Genomic DNA, 22714 nt, shown 5'->3' with positions numbered 1-22714 from the left:
GATTTCCCGTTGCTCTGTTTTAGAATACTCTTGTCTGCTGCCGCTGGTGGGTCTGTGTAATTGCAGCTTGTTCCCATGTGTTCAGCCTCACCTGGCTGCTAATTGTATCTTGTCAGTTTGGAGTCATGCTAGAGGGCAGCTGCATGAGATTATTAATTAGGCCTCTCTGTTATATGCTGGCTGACTGCAATTCACAGATGCTGGTGATATTTCTTGGTTTTCAGTCTGCTTGAAGTCTGACCTGGTTCCTGCCAGTCCCTGAGCTCCTGTATAGCAGTGTCTGACTAGCTGCTTCCTGTGTTGATTCCTGTGTCAGTCCCTGTGTCGATTCCTGTGTCTGATCCCGTGTCCTGCTGTTAGGCGTTCCTGCCCTGAGGTCCAGTGGCTTTGCCTATCCCTGGTCAAGTTCCTGTTTTCCTGGTGTCCACCGGTCTGTCGTTTGGGATTCTGCCTGTCCTCCAGTTCTGAGAGTGTGTGTCGGCATCATTGAGGGTTCCTGTCCGTTTGCCAGTATTCGTACCGGTTCCGTGAGTAGCGGCTCTGCCACGTCCGTTGGCCTAGGCCGCTGTATTTCATTATTGTTTCTGTCCCTGGTGTTTTGCAGAGGGTTCTGCTTATGCTGTCACCGCAGGTACACAAAGGTATTGTGTCGGCGTGTGATCAGCATTTCCTTTGTTGTTATTTTCCTTTGGCGGTTTCTCCGCACATACTTTAGGTTTTTAGTAAGCTTGTAGCCCCTGGCCTGTTTGCTTAGTTAGAGGGCCTCTTGTTATCATCCTGTCTCGGATTTCCCTTTGTCTCTCACTAAGACCGGGGGGCATCGGAGTTGGGCAGACATAATCCGCCCTTCAAACGCGGCTGCCAAGGGCTCAAGAAACCATAGTCTTGCAAGGGATTTCTGACAGCACGGGTGAGACAACAGAGTTAGGGCGCCAGAGGCTATTCCCTTTCCATTCCCCTTTCCCAGCGTTACGTCCTGGTGCTCTGGACTCACTTCATGAACATCTCCCTTGTTCTGAGCACCAGGAACCTAACAATTTGCATAGGTTGGTGCGACACAAGCTCCCATCGCACAACCACGGGTCTGCAGGAAAAATTCATTATTAAAAATGAAATAATTCCTTTCCAAAACCAATCTCTATAGTTGCAAAAAAAATGTCACATCAGGACCATTGTAAAGATTATTATCAGTGATCAAAATTCGTACAGCCTCAAGCCCTCTATCATGAGGGATGTTAGTATACAGGCTGACGACATCAGCCGTGCACAACCAGAAATCTTCTGGAATGGCACCAAAGTTACTTATTTTATGTAAAAACATGGTCGTATCCTTAAGATAGGTACTTCTATCTTGCACCACTGGCTGAAGGTAGTGATCAAGATATTTAGAGACTTGATAGTATAAGGAGTCCCTGGCAGACACTATAGGTCTGCCAGGTGGCTTCTCACTGTTCTTGTGCAACTTAGGAAGCAAATTTAAGATTGGTACCCGGGGATGTTCACAACACAGAGCTTTTTTCACAGACTCTGTTATGTGACCAACCTCCATAGCAGACAACAAAACCTCCTCAAGCTCCCTTTGATAGGCAGCAGTAGGGTCATTCTCCAATTTAATATACACGTGTTCATCACATAACTGCCTATATGCCTCCTCTTTATAATCACTTATATCTTGCACCACAATACCCCCACCTTTGTCGGCAGGGCGTATCGTTATATCTTTACAGATGGAAAGATCACGCAAAGCCTTCCATTCTGCTGATGATAAATTCTTATTACAAGTAACATTTTCTCTATCACATAAATCAAAGCAATTAGTAATTGTTCTAGTGAAAGCTTTGATAGCTATGTTGGAAGAATAAGGGTCGAAATTAGATTTCAATCTGACAGGACATGCTGGTTTATCAACCGTCACCAAAGGCTTATCAGAGTCATTCTTACTAAAAAACTCTTTCAATCTCAATTGTCTGTTCAGGCGACTTAAATCAATTTTACTATTAAGACTATTATGAAGATTTGTTGGGACAAAATTGAGACCTCTGCTCAATACCGCAATTTCACAATCAGACAAAGGGCGTGATGATAAATTGTGAATCATTTTTTTGCTGTTTTTGCAGCTCGCTTTGGTTTCCCTTTCACATTGGCCGCCTCTTCGGGTTCTTTGTCTCCTCCTCCATCCATCTTGGCCCTTGTTTTCACCCCTAAAGGGGATCGGCCCCTCGATTTGGCATGACTGGTGCCCGGGAGTTCTGATTCACTATAAGAGGTTCCACTAGAGGTATCAGTATCTTGAGATGATCGTCCTGCTTGTTTATTAAATTTGTTGAACCTCTTGCGATAAGGTCTCCGCCCACCCGATTGAGGGTTAGCCCAGTAATAAACCCGGTTTTCGTCATAATCTCTATTCACAGTGGCCAATTTTTTGGTTTTAAATTTGATTAACTCGGATTTATATTTATCCACCTCTGCGTTTAATTTGGAGACCCAATCTACATATGTGTCTGAAATCAAGATGTACAAAGCTGCTCTGCTCCAGAGTCTTAATTCTCTCTCTAGTCATAGTTAACTCCCTCGTAGCCTCCTCAATGACGAGCAACATCAAATCAAACGAGGCTTTATTAAGTACAGCTGCCCATTTCCGACAAAAGTCGGGATTATAGCGCCCAATCGTGGGCATGTTTTTTTATACGGAAACCCCTGGGGATTTTTTTTGTCCCGAAAATAGTCAGATAGACATACTCCATGTAAATAAAAGTCAGTTTCCCTGTTCCTGAGTCTCAGGAAATCTGTGTAAATTTGTTCATTGGTTGCAGCCCCAGAGGACTGTGCCAGCCTGTCCGTAACCAGAATACGATTTGCATCAATGTCGGATAAGGACAGAGTTTCCCCCGTCGGCAGCGTAGTGGCTCTGTATCCTATATTATCCTCCGAGATTGTATCCATGGTGTACAGCCGTGCGTGAATTAAAAACAACAAAATAAGGTACTGACCCACGTGGTTCAGAGGAAAGCGAGTGCCCTAGTAATGGTTTGGATATGGCAGTCCAACCTGTAACAAGGTAGCAAATACACTCGGCACTCCTGCTGTCACAATCAAAGCATCTTGCCCGGTGCCCTCCTTCTATGTGTAATACAAATGCAGATTGTAGGTGGCACTCACGGTCTTATGTCAAATAAATGACCCGGACACTCCTGGGTTCAATACAACGTTTCGGTTTTTATAAACCTTCGTCAGGTATGAAAGATATACAAGGAATGAGCTTACCTTTATACATAAATTGAATCACCAAGAGAAAAAACTCGTGCAGCACCACATCCCATACTTCCGCTGACGTCATCACTAGTAGACGGCATCAATACGGTGACTGGGACAAAATCAAAGTGAGACCATCACCATGGATACATCAACAGGATTTGCATATTGTACATACAACACAGTTAATATAACACAATCACTGCGATCATAGAAACATGACATATTAGAGGAAGCAATTAAAATAAATCATTTCGTTTAATCCATGCGGGGATGGTGTTTTTTTTTTTTTTTTCTATCTTCTTGATACTACTAGTAGCTTACTTTAGGAGTCTGCAGTGCTGCTGACAGTGTCCAGCAGGTCCGTCATTATATAATATATACCTGTCCGGCTGCAGTAGTGATATATATATATATATATTTTTTATATCATTATCATCCAGTCTATATTAGCAGCAGACGCAGTACGGTAGTCCACGGCTGTAGCTACCTCTGTGTCGGCAGTCGCTCGTTTATCCATAAGTATACTAGTATCCATCCATCTCCATTGTTTACCTGAGGTGCCTTTTAGTTGTGCCTATTAAAATATGGAGAACAAAAATGTTGAGGTTCCAAAAATAGGGAAAGATCAAGATCGACTTCCACCTCGTGCTGAAGCTGTAGCCACTAGTCATGGCCGAGACGATGAAATGCCAGCAACGTCGTCTGCCAAGGCCGATGCCCAATGTCATAGTACAGAGCATGTAAAATCCAAAACACCAAATATCAGTAAAAAAAGGACTCAAAAATCTAAAATAAAATTGTCAGAGGAGAAGCGTAAACTTGCCAATATGCCATTTACCACACGGAGTGGCAAGGAACGGCTGAGGCCCTAGCCTATGTTCATGGCTAGTGGTTCAGCTTCACATGAGGATGGAAGCACTCAGCCTCTCGCTAGAAAAATGAAAAGACTCAAGCTGGCAAAAGCACAGCAAAGAACTGTGCGTTCTTCGAAATCACAAATCCACAAGGAGAGTCCAATTGTGTCGTTTGCGATGCCTGACCTTCCCAACACTGGACGTGAAGAGCATGCGCCTTCCACCATTTACACGCCCCCTGCAAGTGCTGGAAGGAGCACCCGCAGTCCAGTTCCTGATAGTCAGATTGAAGATGTCAGTGTTGAAGTACACCAGGATGAGGAGGATATGGGTGTTGCTGGCGCTGGGGAGGAAATTGACCAGGAGGATTCTGATGGTGAGGTGGTTTGTTTAAGTCAGGCACCCGGGGAGACACCTGTTGTCTGTGGGAGGAATAAGGCCATTGACATGCCTGGTGAAAATACCAAAAAAAATCAGCTCTTCGGTGTGGAAGTATTTCAACAGAAATGCGGACAACATTTGTCAAGCCGGGTGTTGCCTTTGTCAAGCTGTAATAAGTAGGGGTAAGGACGTTAACCACCTCGGAACATCCTCCCTTATACGTCACCTGCAGCGCATTCATCATAAGTCAGTGACAAGTTCAAAAACTTTGGGCGACAGCGGAAGCAGTCCACTGACCAGTAAATCCCTTCCTCTTGTAACCAAGCTCACGCAAACCACCCCACCAACTCCCTCAGTGTCAATTTCCTCCTTCCCCAGGAATGCCAATAGTCCTGCAGGCCATGTCACTGGCAATTCTGACGAGTCCTCTCCTGCCTGGGATTCCTCCGATGCATCCTTGCGTGTAACGCCTACTGCTGCTGGCGCTGCTGTTGTTGCTGCTGGGAGTCGATGGTCATCCCAGAGGGGAAGTCGTACTCGTAAGACCACTTTTACTACTTCCACCAAGCAATTGACTGTCCAACAGTCCTTTGCGAGGAAGATGAAATATCACAGCAGTCATCCTGCTGCAAAGCGGATAACTGAGGCCTTGGCTTCCTGGGCGGTGAGAAACGTGGTTCCGGTATCCATCATTACTGCAGAGGCAACTAGAGACTTGTTGGAGGTACTGTGTCCCCGGTACCAAATACCATCTAGGTTCCATTTCTCTAGGCAGGCGATACCGAAAATGTACACAGACCTCAGAAAAAGACTCACCAGTGTCCTAAAAAATGCAGTTGTACCCAATGTCCACTTAACAAACGGACATGTGGACAAGTGGAGCAGGGCAGGCTCAGGACTATATGACTGTGACAGCCCACTGGGTAGATGTATGGACTCCCGCCGCAAGAACAGCAGCGGCGGCACCAGTAGCAGCATCTCGCAAACGCCAACTCTTTCCTAGGCAGGCTACGCTTTGTATCACCGCTTTCCAGAATACGCACACAGCTAAAAACCTCTTACGGCAACTGAGGAAGATCATCGCAGAATGGCTTACCCCAATTGGACTCTCCTGTGGATTTGTGGCATCGGACAACGCCAGCAATATTGTGTGTGCATTAAATATGGGCAAATTCCAGCACGTCCCATGTTTTGCACATACCTTGAATTTGGTGGTGCAGAATTATTTAAAAAACGAGAGGGGCGTGCAAGAGATGCTGTCGGTGGCCAGAAGAATTGCGGGACACTTTCGACGTACAGGCACCACGTACAGAAGACTGGAGCACCACCAAAAACGCCTGAACCTGCCCTGCCATCATCTGAAGCAAGAAGTGGTAACGAGGTGGAATTCAACCCTCTATATGCTTCAGAGGTTGGAGGAGCAGCAAAAGGCCATTCAAGCCTATACAACTGAGCACGATATAGGAGGTGGAATGCACCTGTCTCAAGCGCAGTGGAGAATGATTTCAACGTTGTGCAAGGTTCTGCAACCCTTTGAACTTGCCACATGTGAAGTCAGTTCAGACACTGCCAGCCTGAGTCAGGTCATTCCCCTCATCAGGCTTTTGCAGAAGAAGCTGGAGACATTGAAGGAGGAGCTAACACAGAGCGATTCCGCTAGGCATGTGGGACTTGTGGATGGAGCCCTTAATTCGCTTAACAAGGATTCACGGGTGGTCAATCTGTTGAAATCAGAGCACTACATTTTGGCCACCGTGCTCGATCCTAGATTTAAAACCTACCTTGGATCTCTCTTTCCGGCAGACACAAGTCTGCTGGGGTTCAAAGAACTGCTGGTGACAAAATTGTCAAGTCAAGCGGAACGCGACCTGTCAACATCTCCTCCTTCACATTCTCCCGCAACTGTGGGTGCGAGGAAAAGGCTCAGAATTCCGAGCCCACCCGCTGGCGGTGATGCAGGGCAGTCTGGAGCGACTGCTGATGCTGACATCTGGTCCGGACTGAAGGACCTGACAACGATTACGGACATGTCGTCTACTGTCACTGCATATGATTCTCTCCCCATTGAAAGAATGGTGGAGGATTATATGAGTGACCGCATCCAAGTAGGCACGTCAGACAGTCCGTACCGGTTCCGTGAGTAGCGGCTCTGCCGCGTCCGTTGGCCTAGGCCGCTGTATTTCATTATTGTTTCTGTCCCTGGTGTTTTGCAGAGGGTTCTGCTTATGCTGTCACCGCCGGTACACAAAGGTATTGTGTCGGCGTGTGATTAGCATTTCCTTTGTTGTTATTTTCCTTTGGCGGTTTCTCCGCACATACTTTAGGTTTTTAGTTAGCTTGTAGCCCCTGGCCTGTTTGCTTAGTTAGAGGGCCTCTTGTTATCATCCTGTCTCGGATTTCCCTTTGTCTCTCACTAAGACCGGGGGGCATCGGAGTTGGGCAGACATAATCCGCCCTTCAAACGCGGCTGCCAAGGGCTCAAGAAACCATAGTCTCGCAAGGGATTTCTGACAGCACGGGTGAGACAACAGAGTTAGGGCGCCAGAGGCTATTCCCTTTCCATTCCCCTTTCCCAGCGTTACGTCCTGGTGCTCTGGACTCACTTCATGAACATCTCCCTTGTTCTGAGCACCAGGAACCTAACATTATCACCAGCCATACCACAAAAAAGAAATAAAACTTTTTTCTTTTTTGGCCCAGTCCAGTGTCTAGTCTAGAATCCAGTCCTGTCTAGAATTCAGTGTGCAGAATCCAATCCGGTGTTTAGAATCCAGTCTTGTCTAGAATTCAGTGTGCAGAATCCAATCCGGTGTTTAGAATCCAGTCCTGTCTAGAATTCAGTGTGCAGAATCCAGTCCGGTGTTTAGAATCCAGTCCGCTGTTTAGAATCCAGTCCGGTGTTTTTAAAAAAAAAAAAAAGTCTTGTTTTGTTTAGCAAAAATTTAGTCTTGCCTTGTCTTGTCTTGTCTAGTTTTAAATCCTCCTATGTCTACTATGCAAGCCCTGCAGGCATCTCTCGCAGCCCTGAACTCTGTTTTCAGTGCTTTGAGACCAGAGCGACTAGAAGTTTTGCAGCAATCCCTAAAGCAACTGCAAAACCTTCTGACTAAAATCTTGCTCATCTTGCCAGAAGTCGTTGAGAGTACATCTATCTCTAAAGAGACTCTTGTTCACAGTATGGTGACAAGAGAATCCTCTGGTTTAATTGAAGAGAAAAGGTTTATAAGTTTTCTGCGGCCCAGGCTCTCAGAAGAGGAGCGTCTGCGTCGCAGAAACTTAAACTTGTGCCTATATTGTGGGGGTTTAGGCCACTATCTGCAGACCTGTGAGTTGCGCAAGCCAAAGTGTGGTGACGAGTCTTGCCCTCTGGCCAAGTTGAGTCAGGATACAAGACCTACTCCTGTCTCTACTGTGGCAGAGGTACTTGTCACACAACCCACACTAAAAAGCTCTCTGTCCTATAATTGGGGTCCTTGGGCAAGGGAGCCCCATTATAGATTCAGGAATCAAAAGAGAATGTTTCTCTCCTCTCTTGAGGTTCCTGTGGAAGTGGAGTTGCAAGCCCCTGGAGTGGTGCCCGATGCCCAGGTTCCTGGAGTGGTGCCCGATGCCCAGGGTCCTGGAGTGGTGCCCGATGCCCAGGGTCCTGGAGTGGTGCCCGATGCCCAGGGTCCTGGAGTGGTGCCAGATGCCCAGGGTCCTGGAGTGGTGCCCGATGCCCAGGGTCCTGGAGTGGTTCCCGTAGCCCATGGTCCTGGAGTGGTGCCCGTAGCCCAGGGTCCTGGAGTGGTGCCCGTAGCTCAGGATCTTGGTGCGGTACCCAATGCCCAGAGTGCTGGTGCGGTACCCGATGCCCAGAGTGCTGGTATGGTACCCGATGCCCAAGCTTATAGAGGGACATCAAATATTGTAGTTCAGGTGTCCATACCAGAAGGGGTCTCAGAAGCTGTTACCCCAGGTAGGGACTTGAAGAGCGCAACCCTAGAAAGGGTCTCTAAAACCATAGTTCTTGAAGGGAACTCGAGAAGCAAAACCCCAGAAGGGATCTTTGAAGTAATATCCCCAAGTGGGGTCTCGAGAGACGCAGCCCCAAAGAAGGGTCTAGAAGTCGCTTCCCCAGGAAAGAACTTAAGAAGCATAGCATTAGTGGAGGATCTGAACGTTATTGCTTCAGCAAAAGTCCCGGAAGTCATAGTCCCGGGAGAACTTTCGATAATTATCGACTCAGAGAGGGAGGCCGATGGCCCGATCCCAGTCAGGGAGGCCAACGGCCCGGTCCCAGTGAAAGAATCCGAGGTGCTGACCCCAGCGGGGTTCCCGGAGTCCACTGCCCAGCGGGGTTCCCGGAGGCCACTGCCCCAGCGGGGTTCCCGGAGGCCACTGCCCCAGCGGAGTTCCCGGAGGCCACTGCCCCGGTTGGGGTTCAGAAAGTCACTGCCCCTGTTGGGGTTCAGAAAGTCACTGCCCCGGTTGGGGTTCAGAAAGTCACTGCCCCGGGTGGGATTCAGAAAGTCACTCCCCCGGGTGGGGTTCAGAAAGTCACTGCCCCGGGTGGGGTTCAGAAAGTCACTGCCCCGGGTGGGGTTCAGAAAGTCTCAGCCCCGGGTGGGGTTCAGAGAGTCTCAGCCTCGAGTAAGGTCAATAGTGACCAGGTCCTAGCAAAGCACTCCAGTCAGTCAGATGAGAAGGAAACAGATCCTGACTCTGATATCTCAACATCCATAACCTGTGATGGGGACTTAGCCCAATTTCTGGCGCTTTTCAAACACTATTACACTATTATGTTGTCTAGACCATTTCTGGGCATCACTTCAGAAAACCTTGGGCCCTATCTGATTTATTCTTTTAGAGGAGAGCCTTTTGAGTGGGCGACCAGCCTAATGAAAGCTGAAGATCCCATTCTTCAGGATCCCCTAGCATTCTGTGATGCAATTATTAAAAGATATGGTTCCAAAGAAATTGGTTCAGGTTCCTCTAAGTCACCCGTCTTGTCTGCTGAGAGTCCACCAAATACTGTAAACTCGGCACAAGAGTCCCAGCCCGTTGTTTTGACTGCAGGATGTGCTTTTCTGACTTCTTCTTCTAATAATAGTACTTTACCAGAAAGTTCAGCTCCCAAGGGTAAGAGACCTGTCTCTGATTTGAATGCAGCCTTGCTGGGTGGTACCATCAGTTCAGACAATGTTTGGGGAATTACCTTGGTCAGACCTAAAGAGCTTTGTAAAAAGAAGAAGAAGAAGAAAAAGAAATAATTTTTGACTCTTGCCTTGATAAAAAAAAAAGAATTTTTTTTTTCCTTGTCTTGTGTCCAGTGGCCACCATCAAGGGGAGGGCACTGTTACAAGTTGTTGCTACAGCTTGTTTTTTGTTTTCTTGTCTGTTAGACCAGTGTGTCAGGTTTTTTTTTTTTTTTTTAATCCCTTGTTCTGGATAGTCTGAATTTTGGGGTCTTTTGACCCCTCCTCAAGGGGGGGGTAATGTTATGAGCTACGGCTGTGGCTCATTCCTGTTTTGTATTTTATGTTATACTTCTGTTTATGTTCCCCGTGGGTGTCATGGGGTGCTCGGAGCTCACCCTTAAGGAGGGGATACTGTTATGAACCACAGGTAGTGGTTCATTCCTATTTTATGTTTATAAAGTTGTCTTGCATGCCAGGATTTCCCGTTGCTCTGTTTTAGAATACTCTTGTCTGCTGCCGCTGAAGGGTCTGTGTAATTGCAGCTTGTTCCCATGTGTTCAGCCTCACCTGGCTGCTAATTGTATCTTGTCAGTTTGGAGTCATGCTAGAGGGCAGCTGCACGAGATTATTAATTAGGCCTCTCTGTTATATGCTGGCTGACTGCAATTCACAGATGCTGGTGATATTTCTTGGTTTTCAGTCTGCTTGAAGTCTGACCTGGTTCCTGCCAGTCCCTGAGCTCCTGTATAGCAGTGTCTGACTAGCTGCTTCCTGTGTTGATTCCTGTGTCAGTCCCTGTGTCGATTCCTGTGTCTGATCCCGTGTCCTGCTGTTAGGCGTTCCTGCCCTGAGGTCCAGTGGCTTTGCCTATCCCTGGTCAAGTTCCTGTTTTCCTGGTGTCCACCGGTCTGTCGTTTGGGATTCTGCCTGTCCTCCAGTTCTGAGAGTGTGTGTCGGCATCATTGAGGGTTCCTGTCCGTTTGCCAGTATTCGTACCGGTTCCGTGAGTAGCGGCTCTGCCACGTCCGTTGGCCTAGGCCGCTGTATTTCATTATTGTTTCTGTCCCTGGTGTTTTGCAGAGGGTTCTGCTTATGCTGTCACCGCCGGTACACAAAGGTATTGTGTCGGCGTGTGATCAGCATTTCCTTTGTTGTTATTTTCCTTTGGCGGTTTCTCCGCACATACTTTAGGTTTTTAGTTAGCTTGTAGCCCCTGGCCTGTTTGCTTAGTTAGAGGGCCTCTTGTTATCATCCTGTCTCGGATTTCCCTTTGTCTCTCACTAAGACCGGGGGGCATCGGAGTTGGGCAGACATAATCCGCCCTTCAAACGCGGCTGCCAAGGGCTCAAGAAACCATAGTCTCGCAAGGGATTTCTGACAGCACGGGTGAGACAACAGAGTTAGGGCGCCAGAGGCTATTCCCTTTCCATTCCCCTTTCCCAGCGTTACGTCCTGGTGCTCTGGACTCACTTCATGAACATCTCCCTTGTTCTGAGCACCAGGAACCTAACAATTTGCATAGGTTGGTGCGACACAAGCTCCCATCGCACAACCACGGGTCTGCAGGAAAAATTCATTATTAAAAATGAAATAATTCCTTTCCAAAACCAATCTCTATAGTTGCAAAAAAAATGTCACATCAGGACCATTGTAAAGATTATTATCAGTGATCAAAATTCGTACAGCCTCAAGCCCTCTATCATGAGGGATGTTAGTGTACAGGCTGACGACATCAGCCGTGCACAACCAGAAATCTTCTGGAATGGCACCAAAGTTACTTATTTTATGTAAAAACATGGTTGTATCCTTAAGATAGGTACTTCTATCTTGCACCACTGGCTGAAGGTAGTGATCAAGATATTTAGAGACTTGATAGTATAAGGAGTCCCTGGCAGACACTATAGGTCTGCCAGGTGGCTTCTCACTGTTCTTGTGCAACTTAGGAAGCAAATTAAAGATTGGTACCCGGGGATGTTCACAACACAGAGCTTTTTTCACAGACTCTGTTATGTGACCAACCTCCATAGCAGACAACAAAACCTCCTCAAGCTCCCTTTGATAGGCAGCAGTAGGGTCATTCTCCAATTTAATATACACGTGTTCATCACATAACTGCCTATATGCCTCCTCTTTATAATCACTTATATCTTGCACCATAATACCCCCACCTTTGTCGGCAGGGCGTATCGTTATATCTTTACAGATGGAAAGATCACGCAAAGCCTTCCATTCTGCTGATGATAAATTCTTATTACAAGTAACATTTTCTCTATCACATAAATCAATGCAATTAGTAATTGTTCTAGTGAAAGCTTTGATAGCTATGTTGGAAGAATAAGGGTCGAAATTAGATTTCAATCTGACAGGACATGCTGGTTTATCAACCGTCACCAAAGGCTTATCAGAGTCATTCTTACTAAAAAACTCTTTCAATTTCAATTGTCTGTTCAGGCGACTTAAATCAATTTTACTATTAAGACTATTATGAAGATTTGTTGGGACAAAATTGAGACCTCTGCTCAATACCGCAAATTCACAATCAGACAAAGGGCGTGATGATAAATTGTGAATAATTTTTTTGCTGTTTTTGCAGCTCGCTTTGGTTTCCCTTTCACATTGGCCGCCTCTTCGGGTTCTTTGTCTCCTCCTCCATCCATCTTGGCCCTTGTTTTCACCCCTAAAGGGGATCGGCCCCTCGATTTGGCATGACTGGTGCCCGGGAGTTCTGATTCACTATAAGAGGTTCCACTAGAGGTATCAGTATCTTGAGATGATCGTCCTGCTTGTTTATTAAATTTGTTGAGCCTCTTGCGATAAGGTCTCCGCCCACCCGATTGAGGGTTAGCCCAGTAATAAACCCGGTTTTCGTCATAATCTCTATTCACAGTGGCCAATTTTTTGGTTTTAAATTTGATTAACTCGGATTTATATTTATCCACCTCTGCGTTTAATTTGGAGACCCAATCTACAGATGTGTCTGAAAGCAAGATGTCCAAGCTGCTCTGCTCCAGAGTCTTAATTCTCTCTCTAGTCATAGTTAACTCCCTCGTAGCCTCCTCAATGACGAGCAACATCAAATCAAATGAGGCTTTATTAAGTACAGCTGCCCATTTCTGACAAAAGTCGGGATTATAGCGCCCAATCGTGGGCATGTTTTTTATACGGAAACCCCTGGGTATTTTTTTGTCCCGAAAATAGTCAGATAGACATACTCCATGTAAATAAAAGTCAGTTTCCCTGTTCCTGAGTCTCAGGAAATCTGTGTAAATTTGTTCATTGGTTGCAGCCCCAGAGGACTGTGCCAGCCTGTCCGTAACCAGAATACGATTTGCATCAATGTCGGATAAGGACAGAGTTTCCCCCGTCGGCAGCGTAGTGGCTCTGTATCCTATATTATCCTCTGAGATCGTATCCATGGTGTACAGCCGTGCGTGAATTAAAAACAACAAAAGTTGGTACTGACCCACGTGGTTCAGAGGAAAGCGGGTGCCCTAGTAATGGTTTGGATATGGCAGTCCAACCTGTAACAAGGTAGCAAATACACTCGTCACTCCTGCTGTCACAATCAAAGCATCTTGCCCGGTGCCCTCCTTCTATGTGTAATACAAATGCAGATTGTAGGTGGCACTCACGGTCTTATGTCAAATAAATGACCTGGACTCTCCTTGGTTCAATACAACGTTTCGGTTTTTATAAACCTTCGTCAGGTATGAAAGATATACAAGGAATGAGCTTACCTTTATACATAAATTGAATCACCAAGTGAAAAAACTCGTGCAGCACCACATCCCATACTTCCGCTGACGTCATCACTAGTAGACGGCATCAATACGGTGACTGGGACAAAATCAAAGTGAGACCATCACCATGGATACATCAACAGGATTTGCATATTGTACATACAACACAGTTAATATAACACAATCACTGCGATCATAGAAACATGACATATTAGAGGAAGCAATTAAAAGAAATCATTTCGTTTAATCCATGCGGGGAGACAGTATTTAATAAGTGAATCCATTTGATCTCAAGTTGCAAAAGGATTCTTCCTCTGTCACCCCCCCTAATATCTTCCTTCACATGATCCACCATCATATAACGGAGAGAAGACAGGCTATGTTTGCAAGCTTTAAAGTGTTTAGCAACGGGCTGATCCACGTTCTTCCCCTCTAGTATCTGCTTGATGGCACTATGGTGTTGTGCCATCCGTTCTTTGAATTGGCATACCGTTTTGCCAATATAATACAAACTACAGGGGCACCTGATACAATATATGACATACTTGCTAGTAGTGATGAGCGGGTTCGGTTCCTCGGAATCCGAACCCCCCCGAACTTCAGCCTTTTTACACGGATCCGAGGCAGACTCGGATCTTCCCGCCTTGCTCGGCTAACCCGATCGCGCCCGAACGTCATCATCCCACTGTCGGATTCTCGCGAGGCTCGTATTCTATCGCGAGACTCGGATTCTATATAAGGAGCCGCGCGTCGCCGCCATTTTCACACGTGCATTGAGATTCATAGGGAGAGGACGTGGCTGGCGTCCTCTCCATTTAGATTAGAAGAGAGAGAGTGAGAGTGAGACACTTGATTTACTGGAGCTTAGGAGTACTCAGAGAGTGCAGAGTTTACTAGTGACTGACCAGTGACCACCAGTGCAGTTTTTTTTATTATATTATTATTTAATATAATCCGTTCTCTGCCTGAAAAAAAATGATACACAGTGACACAGTAACAGTATACCATATCTGTGCTCAGCCTCAGTGTGCTGCATCATCTATGTATATCTGACTGTGCTGAGTGCTCAGTGCTCACACAGCTTAATTGTGGGGGAGACTGGGGAGCAGTAGCAGGAGTACATATTATTTAACAGTGCACACTTTTGCTGCCAGAGTGCCACTGCCAGTGTGACTAACCAGTGACCACTGTCTGACCACCAGTATATTGTGATTGTCTGCCTGAAAAAGTTAAACACTCGTCGTGTGGTGTTTTTATTCTATAAACGCATTCTGCTGACAGTGTCAAGCAGGTCCGTCATTAATTATATAATATATACCTGTCCGGCTGCAGTAGTGATATATATATATTTTTTATATCATTATCATCCAGTCTATATTAGCAGCAGACGCAGTACGGTAGTCCACGGCTGTAGCTACCTCTGTGTCGGCAGTCGCTCGTCCATCCATAATTGTATACCACCTACCTGTGGTGTTTTTTTTTTTTTCTATCTTCTTGATACTACTAGTAGCTTACTTTAGGAGTCTGCAGTGCTGCTGACAGTGTCCAGCAGGTCCGTCATTATATAATATATACCTGTCCGGCTGCAGTAGTGATATATATATATTTTTTATATCATTATCATCCAGTCTATATTAGCAGCAGACGCAGTACGGTAGTACACGGCTGTAGCTACCTCTGTGTCAGCAGTCGCTCGTCCATCCATAATTGTATACCACCTTCCTGTGGTGTTTTTTTTTTTCTATCTTCTTGATACTACTAGTAGCTTACTTTAGGAGTCTGCAGTGCTGCTGACAGTGTCCAGCAGGTCCGTCATTATATAATATATACCTGTCCGGCTGCAGTAGTGATATATATATATATATATATATATATATTTTTTATATCATTATCATCCAGTCTATATTAGCAGCAGACGCAGTACGGTAGTCCACGGCTGTAGCTACCTCTGTGTCGGCAGTCGCTCGTCCATCCATAATTGTATACCACCTACCTGCGGTGTTTTTTTTTTTTATATCTTCTTGATACTACTAGTAGCTTACTTTAGGAGTCTGCAGTGCTGCTGACAGTGTCCAGCAGGTCCGTCATTATATTATATATACCTGTCCGGCTGCAGTAGTGATATATATATATTTTATATCATTATCATCCAGTCTATTATAGCAGCAGATGCAGTACGGTAGTCCACGGCTGTAGCTACCTCTGTGTCGGCAGTCGCTCGTCCATCCATAATTGTATACCACCTACCTGTGGTGGTTTTTTTTTTCTATCTTCTTGATACTACTAGTAGCTTACTTTAGGAGTCTGCAGTGCTGCTGACAGTGTCCAGCAGGTCTGTCATTATATAATATATACCTGTCCGGCTGCAGTAGTGATATATATATTTTTTATATCATTATCATCCAGTCTATATTAGCAGCAGACGCAGTACGGTAGTCCACGGCTGTAGCTACCTCTGTGTCGGCAGTCGCTCGTCCATCCATAAGTATACTAGTATCCATCCATCTCCATTGTTTACCTGAGGTGCCTTTTAGTTGTGCCTATTAAAATATGGAGAACAAAAATGTTGAGGTTCCAAAAATAGGGAAAGATCAAGATCGACTTCCACCTCGTGCTGAAGCTGCTGCCACTAGTCATGGCCGAGACGATGAAATGCCAGCAACGTCGTCTGCCAAGGCCGATGCCCAATGTCATAGTACAGAGCATGTAAAATCCAAAACACCAAATATCAGTAAAAAAAGGACTCAAAAATCTAAAATAAAATTGTCAGAGGAGAAGCGTAAACTTGCCAATATGCCATTTACCACACGGAGTGGCAAGGAACGGCTGAGGCCCTGGCCTATGTTCATGGCTAGTGGTTCAGCTTCACATGAGGATGGAAGCACTCAGCCTCTCGCTAGAAAAATGAAAAGACTCAAGCTGGCAAAAGCACAGCAAAGAACTGTGCGTTCTTCGAAATCACAAATCCACAAGGAGAGTCCAATTGTGTTGTTTGCGATGCCTGACCTTCCCAACACTGGACGTGAAGAGCATGCGCCTTCCACCATTTGCACGCCCCCTGCAAGTGCTGGAAGGAGCACCCGCAGTCCAGTTCCTGATAGTCAGATTGAAGATGTCAGTGTTGAAGTACACCAGGATGAGGAGGATATGGGTGTTGCTGGCACTGGGGAGGAAATTGACCAGGAGGATTCTGATGGTGAGGTGGTTTGTTTAAGTCAGGCACCCGGGGAGACACCTGTTGTCTGTGGGAGGAATAGGGCCATTGACATGCCTGGTGAAAATACCAAGAAAATCAGCTCTTCGGTGTGGAAGTATTTCAACAGAAATGCGGACAACATTTGTCAAGCCGTGTGTTGCCTTTGTCAAGCTGTAATAAGTAGGGGTAAGGACGTTAACCACCTCGGAAAACATCCTCCCTTATACGTCACCTGCAGCGCATTCATCATAAGTCAGTGACAAGTTCAAAAACTTTGGGCGACAGCGGAAGCAGTCTACTGACCAGTAAATCCCTTCCTCTTGTAACCAAGCTCACGCAAACCACCCCACCAACTCCCTCAGTGTCAATTTCCTCCTTCCCCAGGAATGCCAATAGTCCTGCAGGCCATGTCACTGGCAATTCTGACGAGTCCTCTCCTGCCTGGGATTCCTCCGATGCATCCTTGCGTGTAACGCCTACTGCTGCTGGCGCTGCTGTTGTTGCTGCTGGGAGTCGATGGTCATCCCAGAGGGGAAGTCGTACTCGTAAGACCACTTTTACTACTTCCACCAAGCAATTGACTGTCCAACAGTCCTTTGCGAGGAAGATGAAATATCACAGCAGTCATCCTGCTGCAAAGCGGATAACTGAGGCCTTGGCTTCCTGGGCGGTGAGAAACGTGGTTCCGGTATCCATCATTACTGCAGAGGCAACTAGAGACTTGTTGGAGGTACTGTGTCCCCGGTACCAAATACCATCTAGGTTCCATTTCTCTAGGCAGGCGATACCGAAAATGTACACAGACCTCAGAAAAAGACTCACCAGTGTCCTAAAAAATGCAGTTGTACCCAATGTCCACTTAACAACGGACATGTGGACAAGTGGAGCAGGGCAGGCTCAGGACTATATGACTGTGACAGCCCACTGGGTAGATGTATGGACTCCCGCCGCAAGAACAGCAGCGGCGGCACCAGTAGCAGCATCTCGCAAACGCCAACTCTTTCCTAGGCAGGCTACGCTTTGTATCACCGCTTTCCAGAATACGCACACAGCTAAAAACCTCTTACGGCAACTGAGGAAGATCATCGCAGAATGGCTTACCCCAATTGGACTCTCCTGTGGATTTGTGGCATCGGACAACGCCAGCAATATTGTGTGTGCATTAAATATGGGCAAATTCCAGCACGTCCCATGTTTTGCACATACCTTGAATTTGGTGGTGCAGAATTATTTAAAAAACGAGAGGGGCGTGCAAGAGATGCTGTCGGTGGCCAGAAGAATTGCGGGACACTTTCGGCGTACAGGCACCACGTACAGAAGACTGGAGCAACACCAAAAACGCCTGAACCTGCCCTGCCATCATCTGAAGCAAGAAGTGGTAACGAGGTGGAATTCAACCCTCTATATGCTTCAGAGGTTGGAGGAGCAGCAAAAGGCCATTCAAGCCTATACAACTGAGCACGATATATGAGGTGGAATGCACCTGTCTCAAGCGCAGTGGAGAATGATTTCAACGTTGTGCAAGGTTCTGCAACCTTTTGAACTTGCCACACGTGAAGTCAGTTCAGACACTGCCAGCCTGAGTCAGGTCATTCCCCTCATCAGGCTTTTGCAGAAGAAGCTGGAGACATTGAAGGAGGAGCTAACACAGAGCGATTCCGCTAGGCATGTGGGACTTGTGGATGGAGCCCTTAATTCGCTTAACAAGGATTCACGGGTGGTCAATCTGTTGAAATCAGAGCACTACATTTTGGCCACCGTGCTCGATCCTAGATTTAAAACCTACCTTGGATCTCTCTTTCCGGCAGACACAAGTCTGCTGGGGTTCAAAGAACTGCTGGTGACAAAATTGTCAAGTCAAGCGGAACGCGACCTGTCAACATCTCCTCCTTCACATTCTCCCGCAACTGTGGGTGCGAGGAAAAGGCTCAGAATTCCGAGCCCACCCGCTGGCGGTGATGCAGGACAGTCTGGAGCGACTGCTGATGCTGACATCTGGTCCGGACTGAAGGACCTGACAACGATTACGGACATGTCGTCTACTGTCACTGCATATGATTCTCTCCCCATTGAAAGAATGGTGGAGGATTATATGAGTGACCGCATCCAAGTAGGCACGTCAGACAGTCCGTACCGGTTCCGTGAGTAGCGGCTCTGCCGCGTCCGTTGGCCTAGGCCGCTGTATTTCATTATTGTTTCTGTCCCTGGTGTTTTGCAGAGGGTTCTGCTTATGCTGTCACCGCCGGTACACAAAGGTATTGTGTCGGCGTGTGATCAGCATTTCCTTTGTTGTTATTTTCCTTTGGCGGTTTCTCCGCACATACTTTAGGTTTTTAGTTAGCTTGTAGCCCCTGGCCTGTTTGCTTAGTTAGAGGGCCTCTTGTTATCATCCTGTCTCGGATTTCCCTTTGTCTCTCACTAAGACCGGGGGGCATCGGAGTTGGGCAGACATAATCCGCCCTTCAAACGTGGCTGCCAAGGGCTCAAGAAACCATAGTCTCGCAAGGGATTTCTGACAGCACGGGTGAGACAACAGAGTTAGGGCGCCAGAGGCTATTCCCTTTCCATTCCCCTTTCCCAGCGTTACGTCCTGGTGCTCTGGACTCACTTCATGAACATCTCCCTTGTTCTGAGCACCAGGAACCTAACATTATCACCAGCCATACCACAAAAAAGAAATAAAACTTTTTTCTTTTTTGGCCCAGTCCAGTGTCTAGTCTAGAATCCAGTCCTGTCTAGAATTCAGTGTGCAGAATCCAATCCGGTGTTTAGAATCCAGTCTTGTCTAGAATTCAGTGTGCAGAATCCAATCCGGTGTTTAGAATCCAGTCCTGTCTAGAATTCAGTGTGCAGAATCCAGTCCGGTGTTTAGAATCCAGTCCGCTGTTTAGAATCCAGTCCGGTGTTTAAAAAAAAAAAAAAAGTCTTGTTTTGTTTAGCAAAAATGTTATCTTGCCTTGTCTTGTCTTGTCTAGTTTTAAATCCTCCTATGTCTACTATGCAAGCCCTGCAGGCATCGGTCGCAGCCCTGAACTCTGTTTTCAGTGCTTTGAGACCAGAGCGACTAGAAGTTTTGCAGCAATCCCTAAAGCAACTGCAAAACCTTCTGACTAAAATCTTGCTCATCTTGCCAGAAGTCGTTGAGAGTACATCTATCTCTAAAGAGACTCTTGTTCACAGTATGGTGACAAGAGAATCCTCTGGTTTAATTGAAGAGAAAAGGTTTAAAAGTTTTCTGCGGCCCAGGCTCTCAGAAGAGGAGCGTCTGCGTCGCAGAAACTTAAACTTGTGCCTATATTGTGGGGGTTTAGGCCACTATCTGCAGACCTGTGAGTTGCGCAAGCCAAAGTGTGGTGACGAGTCTTGCCCTCTGGCCAAGTTGAGTCAGGATACAAGACCTACTCCTGTCTCTACTGTGGCAGAGGTACTTGTCACACAACCCACACTAAAAAGCTCTCTGTCCTATAATTGGGGTCCTTGGGCAAGGGAGCCCCATTATAGATTCAGGAATCAAAAGAGAATTTTTCTCTCCACTCTTGAGGTTCCTGTGGAAGCGGAGTTGCAAGCCCCTGGAGTGGTGCCCGATGCCCAGGTTCCTGGAGTGGTGCCCGATGCCCAGGGTCCTGGAGTGGTGCCCGATGCCCAGGGTCCTGGAGTGGTGCCCGATGCCCAGGGTCCTGGAGTGGTGCCCGATGCCCAGGGTCCTGGAGTGGTGCCCGATGCCCAGGGTCCTGGAGTGGTTCCCATAGCCCAGGGTCCTGGAGTGGTGCCCGTAGCCCAGGGTCCTGGAGTGGTGCCCGTAGCTCAGGATCTTGGTGCGGTACCCAATGCCCAGAGTGCTGGTGCGGTACCCGATGCCCAGAGTGCTGGTGCGGTACCCGATGCCCAAGCTTATAGAGGGACATCAAATATTGTAGTTCAGGTGTCCATACCAGAAGGGGTCTCAGAAGCTGTTACCCCAGGTAGGGACTTGAAGAGCGCAACCCTAGAAAGGGTCTCTAAAACCATAGTTCTTGAATGGGAACTCGAGAAGCAAAACCCCAGAAGGGATCTTTGAAGTAATATCCCCAAGTGGGGTCTCGAGAGACGCAGCCCCAAAGAAGGGTCTAGAAGTCGCTTCCCCAGGAAAGAACTTAAGAAGCATAGCATTAGTGGAGGATCTGAACGTTATTGCTTCAGCAAAAGTCCCGGAAGTCATAGTCCCGGGAGAACTTTCGATAATTATCGACTCAGAGAGGGAGGCCGATGGCCCGATCCCAGTCAGGGAGGCCAACGGCCCGGTCCCAGTGAAAGAATCCGAGGTGCTGACCCCAGCGGGGTTCCCGGAGTCCACTGCCCAGCGGGGTTCCCGGAGGCCACTGCCCCAGCGGGGTTCCCGGAGGCCACTGCCCCAGCGGGGTTCCCGGAGGCCACTGCCCCGGTTGGGGTTCAGAAAGTCACTGCCCCTGTTGGGGTTCAGAAAGTCACTGCCCCGGTTGGGATTCAGAAAGTCACTGCCCCGGGTGGGATTCAGAAAGTCACTCCCCCGGGTGGGGTTCAGAAAGTCACTGCCCCGGGTGGGGTTCAGAAAGTCACTGCCCCGGGTGTGGTTCAGAAAGTCTCAGCCCCGGGTGGGGTTCAGAGAGTCTCAGCCTCGAGTAAGGTCAATAGTGACCAGGTCCTAGCAAAGCACTCCAGTCAGTCAGATGAGAAGGAAACAGATCCTGACTCTGATATCTCAACAGAGGTCATGGATAGATGTTAACATAAATTAACATCTATCCATGACCTCTTCATATCTAACAACATCAATCTGCTGGCTATAACAGAAACCTGGCTCACACAATCTGACACAGCCTCCCCTGCAGCACTGGCACATGGTGGTCTCCACTTTACACACACCTCCAGACCCGATAACCATAAAGGAGGAGGAGTTGGACTTTTACTTTCCCAATCTTTTGCATATACTGTTCTACCACAGGTTCCATCACTCACATTTACATCATTTGAAGTACATTCCATTAGGGTTTACTCTCCTTTCTCTCTGCGTGTTGCAGCTATCTACCGCCCACCTGGGCATCCAAAACAATTTTTGGAAGATTTTTCTGCCTGGCTCCCTCACTTTCTATCCTCTGACATCTCCACCATTATCATGGGCGATTTCAATATTGCTATTGATTGTCCAAAATCTGCTGCGCATGCCTCCAAACTACTCTCTCTAACCTCCTCTCTTGGCCTCTCCCAATGGACTGACTCCTCTACTCATCAGGCGGGTCACTACTTTGATCTAGTATTCACCAGACTATGCTCCATCTCTGAACTCACTAACACTCCTTTCCCCCTATCAGATCACAACCTTATCACCTGCATGCTTTCCTCTGTTAATTCAAACCCTGTGTTGCGGAAGTTCTCCAATCTTCCTCAAACTCGCAGAAATATTAACACAATTAATCTTCAAGAACTTTCCACTTCACTCCAACAACTGCTTTCACCTATTTCTGCATTCACCTCTCCTGAGAAGGCTGTATCACACCTTAATAAGACTCTAGAACTAGCCCTTGATGAAGTGGCTCCAGCTACCCATCACACTCCACGTAGGCCTAGATGTCAACCATGGCACTCCAAATCAACAAGACAACTACAAAAACTCACACGAAAACTTGAACGTCAGTGGCGTAAATCTCGTATTTCAAGTGACTTCCTCACATATAAGACAGTCTACCATTCTTATAAAAATGCCCTGGACACTACCAAACAAACATATTTCCAAACTCTTATCTCTGCTCAAGCCTCTAACCCCAAACGACTCTTTAATACATTTAAATCACTTCTGAATCCTCCCGCACCTACCCCACCAGCCACTATCAAGGCACAGGATCTTGCTTCCTACTTCAAGGAGAAGATTGATAAGATCCGAGATGAAATGGTATGCTCTTCGGCAGCCAGTGACCTGCTCCGTTCTGTACCTGAACCCTCTGGCACTCTTTCTTCATTTGATCCAACAAATGAAGATGAAGTATCATCACTCTTCTCATCCTGCTTCTCTACTACCTCTCCTCTTGATCCTTTACCCTCACAAATAAGTAAAGCTCTGTCTCTGGTGCTCATCCCTACCTTAACTAACATCTG

General features: G+C 47.0%; 1 long non-coding RNA gene across 1 annotated transcript in view; it reads right to left on the bottom strand.

Annotated features, from left to right (window-relative positions):
- The window catches only part of LOC134956938 (uncharacterized), a 45453-nt gene that overhangs the window by 5736 nt on the left and 17003 nt on the right, over positions 1–22714 (bottom strand). The window contains exons 3-4 of the long non-coding RNA XR_010186316.1: positions 13408–13507; positions 3265–3364 (exon numbers count right to left, since the gene is read on the bottom strand). This is a non-coding gene — a long non-coding RNA (uncharacterized LOC134956938). The remainder of the gene's footprint in view (positions 1–3264; positions 3365–13407; positions 13508–22714) is intronic.

This window comes from Pseudophryne corroboree, chromosome 9, assembly GCF_028390025.1.
Source record: "Pseudophryne corroboree isolate aPseCor3 chromosome 9, aPseCor3.hap2, whole genome shotgun sequence".
NCBI lineage: Eukaryota > Metazoa > Chordata > Amphibia > Anura > Myobatrachidae > Pseudophryne > Pseudophryne corroboree.
This window is presented reverse-complemented; position numbering and strand designations above follow the sequence as displayed.